A 13,151-nucleotide genomic window follows, 5' to 3' on the forward strand; every position below is an offset into this window, starting at 1 on the left:
ATACTGGTATAAATCTGATGGTCTCTATTTCTCTTAGAACAATATCAGTGAGGTAGCATTAAAACCATGGAAAACAAAAGCAAACTGTTTGGAGGGATTGAAGAATAAGTAGAATAAATGAAGTCAAAAGGCTAATCACAATAATGGCTACTGTTTAATACTTACCATACTCCAGAAACTGTGCTAAGTAGTGTATATATTTTTTTCCTTATTTAATTCTTAAAAAAAATGTGAGGTTATAAGGTTTCCAACCTACTTTATACACAGTATGGGAAAACAGAGCTTATGCTTATGATTTCTAAAGGCCACTTTCTCTAACCCCAAAAACCCTCTTTGATTCAATATATTTCTTAAGAGGGCATCATTTATGTAGATCTAACCTCAATGGGTCTTGTTATACTGCCTCAAAAGTTTTCTCAAGAAGAGTCTCTGCAGTAGTTCCCCTTGTGGCTCAGCAGTAATGAACCCAACTAATATCTGTGAGGACACGGGTTTGATCCCTGGCCTCTATCAGTGGGTTAAGGAGCTTGCATTGCAGTGAGCTTCAGTGTAGGCTGCAGACGGGCTCAGTCAGATCTGGCAGTGCTGTGGCTGTGGCATAGGCCAATGGCTATGGCTCTGATTTGACTCCTAGCGTGGGAACCACCACATGCCTCAGGTATGGCCCTAAAAAGGCAAAACAAAAACAAAAAAAAAAAAAAAAAAAAAAAAAAGAAGAAAAAAAAAGGTCTGTGCAGCATTGCACTTTTGCAACCCTGATATGAATCAGTATAAATTTTCTAATGCTTTTAAGAATTTTAATTCATAGCTTTAACTACATACCAGAGAACCTAAAAGAGTATGAAATTTTAAAAAAAGCAGGTAAAAAGGCAAAAGAAAAAGCAAAAGAAAAAGGTACACTTCAGTCAAAGGAAGCTGTGGTAGAATCCCTGTACCAATTCAAGATGGGTGGCTCTGAGCCTTTTTTGTTGTTGTTGTTCCTTTTCCCTGAATATCAGTTTCCTCATCTTTAAATTCAAATATTAATGCTATTTCTGAATAAAGCTATTATGGGGATTAAATGAAACGACGCACATGGGTGCTTAACAAGGTGTCTTGCACACTCATAATTATTTTTGAAGAATAATCATGACACTGATAATGAACAATATCAATGTAAATATGCGGTAAAATAGGATTAGTGTTCCATTGACTAATAGTGTGTGATTAGGTAATGCTGCCGGAAAAAAAAAAATTACCAAGAGTGGATGCATATGCATTCATTCTATGATAAAACTGAACTCCTTAACTATAGTGAGGGATTAACTTAAAGCAAGAATATAGCATTAGGACTCCTGGATAAAGGGTTCTATGGTCAGATTTGCTAGTACCTTTGGGTCCTTGTGGGAATGTCCTATCATTTTTTTTCCCCCTTTTTAGAAAGTTTTATTGAAGTATAGGTGATTTACAATGTGTTAATTTCTGCTGTACAGCAAAGTGATTCAGGTATACATATATACATATTCTTTTTCATATTCTTTTCATTATGGTTTATCACAGGATATTGAACATAGTTCCCTGTGTTATACAGTAGAACTTTGTTGTTTATCCATCTATATATACTAGTTTGCCTCTAAACACTAAGGGATGTCCTATTATTTTTATGACCAAGACTCAATTTCTTTCCCTACAGCATGAAGCAAGTTAGGTTGCTGTGAGAACACTAAAGTTCTTTTTAGAGCTAACATTCTGTGAACCTGGTCAACTTTGAATTCCGTATTCAGAAAGCATGCTGCCATTCTAGTTTGTATTCAGAAGAGGGGAATGAAAAAAGAATGCATGATTTAAAGGAACTAAGGTGCCTCCCTCTGACATTGTCAGCCCATTGGCTCTGGTTCGGTTCAGATGTCGCTTGATGTATAGCCAAGACAATATCAGAACTCTATGAAAGAAAATGCAGATTTTCCAAGGATGGTTGCTGCCTGCCCCAGTTATTTCCAAATCTATTATAAGAAGAGAAATAAAGCATGAAAATAGGCAACTTCTCCAGCAGTTCTCAAACAGAAAAATGTGGATGCTTGAGAAAGGCCCCAGGCTCTTTTTTGCTCCACAGATTAAATTCTGCAAATTAATGCTGCGCCAACACAATGCGGGGGAGCTGGTGGCATGGAGGCTTAAGGGCCATGCCAGCAGCATTCCTATAATCTGCTGCCAAGAGATCTGTACCAGAAGATCTTCTAGCCCTGGGCAGTTTGAGAACTCAAATTCTGCCTAACTGGCAGTAAGGACTCCAATGGAGATGGACTAAGCTACAACAACTCAAAAAGTAACCCTCTGTGGCCTTGTCTGCTCTGGACAAGTACATTGTGCTCTCCTACATGGTCCACAGGTAACGAGCAGGCTGCTGGTGTCTTCCTGATGGGCTGAGAACTGATTAAAAAAAATCTGCTTTGTGTATGTGTGTGTGTGTGTCTGTGTATGTGTGTGTGTGTCTGTGTATGTGTGTGTGTAGAAAAATCTACCTCAGATTTTTATGTATTACTCAGGTTTATTAGTTGAGATTAGTTATCTATATAGAGAGACCAGATTTGGAACCCTGTCTAAATCTCTTCTTGGTTATCTTTGTATTGCAGATCAGGGATCAGGAAAAGGGATTCTTTGTGAAAAGGAGTAAATTATGGAAACCTCAGAGAGCAAGGAAATAAGATTGCATCAGTACCGAGAAGATTATAAACCAGATGTTTAAAATGTTCCTTTCTTCACTCTTCGCACACATGGCTCTTAAATTCTTCCACTGTATCACTAAGGGAATCTTTTTGAAGATCCGCCTCTCTGAACTCTGCTCCAAGAAATGAAAAAAAGATTCTTTAAGTCTTTAAAGGGGAAATGCCCTCCACACTTCTCCCCTTTTACTGCTTTTGCATTAAACATGTTGGGATAGGAGAAGAACCCCTAGAAGTGAAAAGCCAAGCAGAATAGAACTGGAGGTAGACAGATAAGCTAGGAATCCCCATTTGGAAATTCTGTTTTCTGTGTTAACCGTGAAAATTCTACATCCTTTTTAGCTAGATAAAATGTCTTTCTCAATCTGTACATTGATGCCACATCTATCACATTCCCACCATCCCTACAAAAACTCTGCTTTCCATAATATAGTCGCTTTGGGGAGTTGCATTTAGAGAAAGGCTTAAAGTAATATAATTAAACTCATTGAAAATAAGATATAAAAATCTTAACCTTCCCAGAGACATTTCAATTTTAAATGAGGTGGTTTATTAATAGCAATGACTCTCTACTTGATGAAATGTCAGGCTGTGTGATGAAAGGAAAATGGAGAAATGAACATTTATTGAGAGTCCACTATGGATGCACTCTTTGCAGATATGTTTTGTTTGAAAGATGTGTTTTAAAGGCTCAGAGCAGTTAAAGCATTTGTGTAAGTCACAGAGCTAATATAGAGAAGAACTCGGAATGAAATCCTGATTTGAACAAATGATTACACTGCTACCAAGGTCATAGCGCCAACTACTAGTTCCTTATCCTGAGCCCCATGATCATGAACTGGGACAATGCCAAGTAGTCACTTAAGAATATATTTTACTTGATAAAGGCATGATACTGGTTTCCTAAACATGATATACAGAGTGTTAATAATATATGCTAAGTGATAGAGGATTGAATTAATCATTTTCATTGGTTCACAGAATAAGTTCCATGTTATTGGTTTTCTTCTCTCTTTTTAAATTTTTTCTTTCTTTCTTTTTTTCCTTTTTTTTTTTTTTTTTTTTTTTTGGAGGGGGGCAAATTGCTAACTTCCCTCCAAAGATAGTAACTAGTTGATGTGTCTTATCTCTGCAAACCTGTTGCTGTCCTCATATTCTGTAATTACATGACAGGACATATGTGGTAATATTCATTCTCAGGATTTTCAAAGCTATCTTCCTATTACTGCCTTTGTTGCCATGGAAATAATTTCTTGAGTTATCAACATTTCTCCTTGTGCTGCTTGGAATCCAAATATAATTCCACTGACATCCTCTTTCAGCCTCAAAATGTGACTTCTGTAACCACAATACATTTCCACACTTTCCCATATGTAACAATCAAGTACCTGGACACACAATTGTACATAGATACTATGGACAGTTTAGCTCCATATCATCTGATAGACATTCATTTTCTGCTTGTCAGAAGCTTTCATTTTCATTCCAAACACTGTGGCATCCAGTGGCAGGAGTCAAATAAAAAATAAAGTTCTTTCCTCAAGAATGTTTTGTCATTAACAAGAAGGCCTTTCAGAAAACTTCTCTGACTAGGAGAAGCCAAGAAAGCTCAGTAGTATATTAACTATTACAGGGATTCTGTCAAAGAAAACACTGTATAATAACTATCATTATTAAAAATACCAGAGTTTTCATTCATCTTTCACTCAATCAACACAATGTGAAATTTTCTTGAAAATACTATGTTCTCTAGCTTCCACGGTTCTTAAAGAAGGGCACAGTCCTTTTAGAATGCAAGATAGTATTTTCTGCTTCTGGTGCTTAGTATTTCCCTAAAAAGAAAGCTCATTAACATTTACCACATCTATTGTGATGTTCTACCTTCTTGGTTCTCCTTCCTAAGGGCTTGTTAACTTTGTGCTCAAAGCTGTAAAATCACAACATTGCTTTATTGATCGTCTGCATCAATATGCTGAAATTCCATGGGATGGGGCAGTTTCACTAAGGAAATTTAAAGGCACTGAACTCAATTTCAGATGTGGTGTTTCCCACCAATTTACAGAAAACCTGGGAAAATGGACCTTGTACCTTTGGGAGGCTTCTCTTCCTCATTCAGTGTTACTTTTTATCATTATTCCAACATTCAATGAATAATTAATTTTTGCCTGCAGAATAAAGTTTAATTGCATTTATTATTATTTCTACTTGGGAAAGGGCCTTAGCTCTTTTGTGAATCTGAGGCTATGCTGGTACATTTCCAGGCTCCAAATCTGAAACATAACAAATCATTCTTCAGCAGCTTCCACATGTTAAGCATCTGTGTTTATCACCTGGAATCTGTGCCCTCTATACCATCTACCCTCAAAGAGAATTTCTCAAGCATCTGTCTTGTTTTTATTGATTTTATGAAACTAGAGGGAGAAATCAAGTATTACTTTGTGTGGCCTCTACCAGAAATGAATTTATGATATTGCTCAGAGCAAAGAAACCCAGGCAGCTGAATTTTTCAATTTAGTTTTATTTTTTCTGTGTTTTATTATTTTTTAACTTTTGTTCAGAAGCAAGATTTTTTTTTTCCCCCAGTAGTTACCTGACCTGCCTGAAGACATCAAATCCCAAAGTACAGTTATTCTCTGACTCCTTGTCAATAGATCAGGGCCCTTTAATCTGTCTCAGGAATTAAATCAGACAAAAATATCTGCCTGCTTGGACTAACTTATCAGACTAACTTATCAAGTTGATTATTTATCAGATCAATTCTATTAAAGTAATCCAACCAGTCAAGTGAATAAAAATATAAAGGCATGGGATAATTATAAAATTCTGACACCTTAAATAACAGCTTATTGAATTTAAAAGTTAAACTCTACAGACACAAAAAAGACAGACATCTCAAGACAAGAACATCAATTATCTAATAAATTACACTTGCTAAAATAGGCATTTCTGGATTGTTCATTATACAGTTGCAAATAAATGACTACAAAGGTCATCTCTCATGACGACAGCTGTCTAACAAGTAAGCAGAGATGGTGTTGCAATAATATTTAGTCAGAGAGGGAACTGGACTCTATGTGGTATTAGTGCCATTAAGTCTGATATTACCTTTAACTAAGAGCACTAAGAGTGTTAAGTGTCTAGTTTTTTTTGAATATTCATTGAAAATACTGTGCCGTAAAATTATCACTCAATTCTTTAGAATACAGATGCTTTAAATTTTAAAATCTTGTCATCATTTTGAATGACGGACTGGAAGGTAAAAATATATAATAATGAAAATAATTCATGGAAATTACTCTTCTAAATTTTCATTATATTAAACTGTATTTCTGACATAACAGTAAAAGGAACAGAGCAAGGAAAAAACATAAATTTTAAAATTCAAAATAATTTTATCTCTATAATTCTAAGATTCCTTTTCTTTTTCTATTATGCCCTGAAACCTATTCTGCCTGTGATTTATTCAAAATTGCATATCATTTGAAGTGACTTCTAGTACAAGGCCACTTAAATAGACCACTATATGCCAATGAAAATATCAGATAATGCATATCTATTTAATTCAGCTTATTCTTTCATATTTATTATTTAATGACTTTTATATACACTCTATATAACAATGGAGTGACCTAAGTAGACTATATTTATTGTAAGTATTAGTTCCTTTCCTTTCTTTGTGTCTAGTTCTCTTAGCTGGGCAGAGTAGAGTGGGCTCTATGAAAAACAACTAAAGAGTAAATTATGAATATATCTTAGAGGAGAGAATAATAAGTGTTTGCTTTTATTTATCCCTTTGAATAACCACCAGTCAGTATTTGTGCCATGAACTTTATAGTATTTATAAAAAAGATTACACTATATATTCATATATTTATACACATTATCTATCTACCTACCTATCTATCTATCTATCTAATCTATCTATCATCTATCATCTCCTCTATCTAGATCTATCTATAGTCACACACTTGGATATATTTCTACATCTATATCTATTTATCTCCCTAAAACACTTAATCTAATCTTGCCAAAGAGTTATGACTATAAGGGATTTTATATCTTAAACAAGTGAGTCAGAGAAGCAGGGAGGTTTAAAATTCACTTTTAACAGAAGTGGTACTGGCATCAATTCTGGATGAAGTTGGTGGCAGCAGAGAGCTCATTCTGTTATGATGGTGGCAGATTCTCCTTTGTAGCAGTTATTTCAGAGGAAATATTGTAAAAAGGCTGCTTTTATGGTGCAGTGTGGTTTGTTGTAGACTGCCTATGTTTCTTCACTTCCCTTTTTTTCTTTTTTTAGCCCTCATTTATCAGCTGTCCAATCAATTTTGTGAGTACTTGCTACTATTCTAACAAATATCTTCTCTTAGTGAGTTAATCAGAGTTAATTGCTGTTGTCTACAACCAAGAACCCATATGACACTATGAATTGGGTTCAGGAGTGGTTTGTAGCAACAGGATCCACAAGAATTAAGAATTTGGAAAACAGTAAAAATCCTATACATATTCATACACATTTAGTGATAGAAACATCAAAGCCTATGAAATGCAGATACGAAACTGCTAGTTAATGTATTAATATGTTGCGGAGAAGAAACACAAGCCACTTATAATGTAAGGTAGTATGAAAGGCATGAAGAATTCAACAATTATTATATGCAATAAAATACTTCTAACAGTAGAGGACAATTTAAAATAAAAGTCTCACAATATTCAGGTCAAATCACATAATGAAGTTCAGGCAGAGTCCATGAACATGGCAAAAACAGTTTCATCACTTACATAGGATTGGAGGAGACAAAAGGAAAATTAGCGTTTAATTCTGAAAGTTGAAAAATTACAATATCAATTGAATTTAACATCACCAGATCTCTAATACAAAAATTAAGCTACTTGAGGAGTTCTCATTATGGCTCAGCAGAAATGAATTTGACTACTATCCATGAGGATGAAGGTTTGATCCCTGGCCTCACCCAGTGGGTCAGGGATCCAAAGTTGCTATGAGCTGCAGTGTAGGTCACAGATGTGGCTCAGATCTGTTGTTACTGTGGCTGTGGCATAGGCTAGAGACTACGAATGGCAAAAATCTGAGGAATATTTATGGAAATGGATTCTGAGGTAGCCCAATCCAAAAAAAAATGAATATAGGATGTTCCCTTGTGGATCAGCAGATTAAAAATCCAGCATTGTCACTGCTGTGGCTCGGGCTGCTGCTGTGGCAGGGGTTCAATCCCTGGCCCAGAAACTTCACATGCCATGGGTGCAGCTAAAAATAGGAAAAAAAATATTATATATATGTGTATATATATATATATATAGAGAGAGAGAGAGATTCTAAAATTCTATTATATAGATTAGGATTTAGAATTTTAGAAATTTAGAGTATAAATTTCAGAATTTATGGAATTGATATATATGTATAAAATCACAAGAGAATCTGGATTCAATATTATTTGGGTTTTAATCTTTTCAATTGCTTCATATATATTTCTCTAAACCCTCACTCGCAACTCACCAATAATCCATGGTATAGGGATTTCATACTCAAGGTTTTTTACAAAAATGTAGAGGGGAGAATTTAAATTTTTTTTTTTTTTTTTGTCTTTTTGTCTTTTGTTGTTGTTGTTGTTGTTGCTATTTCTTGGGCCGCTCCCGGGGCATATGGAGGTTCCCAGGCTAGGGGTTGAATCGGAGCTGTAGCCACCGGCCTATGCCAGAGCCACAGCAACGCGGGATCCGAGCCGCATCTGCAACCTACACCACAGCTCACGGCAACGCCAGATCGTTAACCCACTGAGCAAGGGCAGGGACCGAACCCGCCACCTCATGGTTCCTAGTCGGATTCGTTAACCACTGCGCCATGATGGGAACTCCTAAATTTTTTTGGACAATATGTTTGCAGATTGTTTTTCCTTTATAATTTAGTAAAAGTTTTAACCCCAAGGACTTGAAAAATTTGCTGGTGAGTGGAACAACATATTCTTCAAAAAGTGCTAGCCTCATTTTTTTCTCTGTAAATCACAGATACTAATGAGAGACTTGGATGCCTGAAATAGGTTTCCTGACTTTAGTGGGTTTGGAAGGACTTTGGCAAAATCTAAAAATTTATCATATTATGCAGCAAAGCTAGGTATTAGAGGTTACACACTGTAGTAGCCTTTGGCTAAGGCTAATTTAATTCATCTTGATTTACGGGAACTAAACTTTGTTATTAGCCTGGTAACACCTTGGATAATGGATATAACTGAAAATCCTCTTGTGATACAGTGAACAATGAATCAATGAAATCGAGAATCATATCCTCACATAAAATTCTGAAAAGAAAACACAGGGGGAAAGCTCTTTGATGTGAGTCTTGGCAATGATTTTTCAGATATGATACCAAAAGGTCAAGCAACGAGGCAAAAAAACCAACCACCACCACACCTGGGTCTACATCAAATTAAAAATTTTCTGTACAATGAAGGAAACCATCAACAAAACAAAAAAATTACCTACAGAATGGGAGTAATATTTGCAAATTAGATATCAGCTAATGAGTTAATAACCAAAATACATAGGAACACATAGAGCTCAACAGTAAATAAATAAAATCTGATTAAAGATGGGGAAAGGACATGAATAGATATTTCCTTAAATGAAGACATACAGATGGCCAACAGGTATATGAAAAGTGCTCAGTATCACTAATCATCAGGGAATGCAAATCAAACCCATAATGAGATATCTTGAGACTTTTGGAATGGTTATTATCAAAAAGTTAAAAAAAATAGTAAGTATTGGTGAGATGTGGAAAAAAAAGAACCCTATACACTTTTTTTTTGTTTTGTTTTGTTTTTTGCCATTTCTTGGGCCACTCCCGTGGCGTATGTAGATTCCCAGGCCAGGGATCTAATCAGAGCTGTAGCCACCCAGCCTACGCCACAGCAACACTGGATCTGAGCCACGTCTGCAACCTACACCACAGCTCATGGTAACGCTGGATCCTTAACCCACTGAGCAAGGCCAGGGATCAAATCCGCAATCTCATGGTTCCTAGTGGGATTCGCTAACCACTGAGCCACGATGGGAACTCCCCCTCATACACTGTTGGTGGGAATGTAATTTCACCATTACAGAAAATAACACAGGCGTTCTTGAAAAAATTAAAAAATATAACTACCATATCATCCAGCAATTTCACATCTGGGTATACCCAAAGGAGATAAAAATAACTATTTTGAAGAGATATCTGCATTCCCATGTTCATCATAGCATTATTCACCATAGTCTAACAGGAAAATAACCTCAGTGTTCACTGATGGATAAATAGATAAAGAAAATGTGATACATACACATACACACAGAGGGAGCCTTAAAAAAGGAGATCCTGCCATTTGCAACAACAGAGTCAAATCTGGAGGACATTATGCTAAATAGAATAAGCCAGAAAAAAGACTGATCAGTAATTCAGATGATCACTTACACGTGGAATCTAAAACAGTTGAGCTCATAGAAACAGAGAGGAGAAGGGTGGTTCACGAAGACTATGGGGTGAGAAAAAATGTACACTTTTCCAGTTAAAAGATTAGTAAGGTCTGGGGACTTAATGTACAGAGTGGTGACTATCATTGATAACAATGTATTGTATACTTGCACTCTGCTAAAAGATTAGATCTTAAATGATTTCAAAACACACAAGTACTTGTATGCAACACAAGTAACTATGTGAGGTGATGAATATGTTAATTAGCTAGCTTGTGGTTAATCATTTCAGAATGTGTGTGTGTATATACACACAACACAACAAGTCAGCATGCTGTGTACCTTAAATATGCACATTTTTAATTTTTTTTGTCTTTTTTTTTTTTTTTGTCTTTTTGCTATTTCTTTGGGCCACTCCCGCGGCATATGGAGGTTCCCAGGCTAGGGGTCGAATTGGAGCTGCAGCCACCGGCCTACACCAGAGCCACAGCAACGCGGGATCCGAGCCGTGTCTGCAACCCACACCACAGCTCACGGCAACGCCGGATCGTTAACCCACTGAGCAAGGGCAGGGACCGAACCCGCAACCTCATGGTTCCTAGTCGGATTCGTTAACCACTGCGCCACGACGGGAACTCCTAAATATGCACATTTTTTAAATTTGTTAATCATACTCCAGTCAAGGTAGGGGAAAAAAAAAGAGAGTGAACAGTGCCCAAAAAGAAAGAAATTTGAATTTATTCCTAAAGCCAATATACCAGAAAAAAGGGTTGACTGGCCAGAATTCTCAAAGACAATGGGTAATTAAATCGATTAGTTGGCACAATGAGCAGGGAAAACAAATTCAAATGTGGCATGATGGACTATTCTAATACCGACAAACTGCTGCCCTTTTTTGAACCTACATTTCCTGCTCTGGAATTAACTACCTCCCATGATAACTGATAACAGGTATCTTTCATTTGCTTCAGGATAAATTGCACCCCAAATCACAGTATTACAACTTGACCCTTTGACATCACCAGATAATCAAATAGTAGTTTGATTCCATACAATCCATTTCCAGTGTCTGGGACTTTTAGTCTTAAAAATCACTACAGAGGGTATTAATAGCCCAGATCAAAATTGGGTTGCACTGGGATTAGGTAAGTATCTTTTCAATATCTCATAATTAAAGGTTCAAAAGACTTTGAGAACCAGTTTTATCAAGATCACCTGGTTTATTTATGGATGAAAACTAAATGTAATATGTAAAAATGTATATAATTATGTAAAATATGTATATTATATATATTTACATAAACTTTTTTTTTTTTTTTTTTTTTTTTTGCTTTTTAGGGCCACAGGTGGAACATATGGAAGTTCCCAGGCTAGGGGTTGAATTGGCGCTACAGCTGCAGGCCTAGGCCACAGCCACAGCAACCCAAGATGAGAGCCACATCTGTGACCCACACCATAGTTCGCAGCAACACCAGATCCTTAACCTACTGAGCAAGGCCAGGGATTGAACCTGCATCCTCATGGATACTAGTGGATACTAGTCTGGCTTGTTACCACTGAGCCACAATGGGAACTTCCTACATAAAACATTTTATATTAAATACCATATATACTCATTATACATTATACTACTTTGGAAATACAGTATAATATGTATATATTGTACATTGTAACTTCACGTAAAATACATGTATATAATAAATAGGAACTTCATTTGTATACAGAAGATATATGAGTATATATTAATTTTATATTAATTACTGCATATATTTGAGCATATGTATATTTAAACCATATAAGACATGCATATGATATTATTAAACACTACTAAAACTATATATATATATGTTGTCATAATTAAGGTTAGTCATTTCTTTGATTTAACTTATCCCTTGATCTTGATCAGAGATGCAAACGCTTAATGTATTTTTAAAAATAAAAACTCCTATGACAATCTATTCCATGGCATGTATTCCATAAATAAATTATATTTAAATTTGAAAACAGCCTGTATAATTTGTTAACTCATTTCTTAACATATTTTTAATATCAAGGCAATCTCCATCACCACGTAAGTGTGTGTGCGCACATGCACACCTGTGTGTGTGTAAAAGGCATATGAAAAATTTCAGTGGGAGAATAATGTGATGCATTGAAACTAAACTGCAGAGGGTATGAAACGTTTGCCAGGAATATGAGGCTTGTTAATCATCCTTCACTCTAAGTGTTCTGAAGATGTAAACCCCTGTGACTAGGCATTTGCATACTGAAACGACAATATTGATTTTACTCAATATATAAAATAAAGGATGGAAATGCATGTGGATCACTTTTTTATGTTAGTATAATTGCTTCTCCTCTGGATAAAGCCTACTGACTAACACAAGTGGTCATCCCAATTTCCAGGTAAACTTGGGATGGTGCTGTCAAGTCTTCTTTCTTTAGGACTAGTTATTGTGTACCTCGAAAATAAGTATGTACTGGGTTGTATCTACTTCTATATAAAAGGATGAGCTTTCTATCTGTCTTAGTGAATCACCTGTGATATTCCTCACATTCTGGTTTAAAGCTTATTCAATGATGTAACTGTTCTCCTTCTCATCTACTATGATGGAGGTGATTTCTGGGTTGGGAGATAACTTTGTTTTTAATCATAAATCTCCAGCATTACTAATGTACTATCTATCCTATTTACTTAACAAACTATGAATTTTATTTCTCACAAAAGGCTGATTTAATTACTACCCTTACTAACACATATGTTTTTTTTTTATTTTTTGTGTATTTGATTTTCTTGTTTTCCAGGACAGATTCAAATGTCCTCAAATAATACAACAACAACAAAAATGTATATCTCTCATTTCCAAAAAGACGATTATAAATAGATCAAGACTAAGAAGGACATGGCAATGTCGTATCTTTAATCCATCTATTTCGAAACCAGGAGTTAAAAACTTAAGGTTCAAGGGACATATCTGTGTTCTC

At 35.7% G+C, this 13,151-nt stretch overlaps 1 long non-coding RNA gene across 1 annotated transcript in view; it reads left to right on the forward strand.

Moving 5' to 3' along the window:
• Positions 1,511–13,151, forward strand: part of LOC110259276 — a 92,248-nt gene continuing 80,607 nt past the window's right edge. The window contains exon 1 of the long non-coding RNA XR_002341501.1: positions 1,511–2,368. This is a non-coding gene — a long non-coding RNA (uncharacterized LOC110259276). The remainder of the gene's footprint in view (positions 2,369–13,151) is intronic.

The sequence above is a fragment of the Sus scrofa genome, chromosome 2 (assembly GCF_000003025.6).
Source record: "Sus scrofa isolate TJ Tabasco breed Duroc chromosome 2, Sscrofa11.1, whole genome shotgun sequence".
Taxonomy (NCBI): domain Eukaryota; kingdom Metazoa; phylum Chordata; class Mammalia; order Artiodactyla; family Suidae; genus Sus; species Sus scrofa.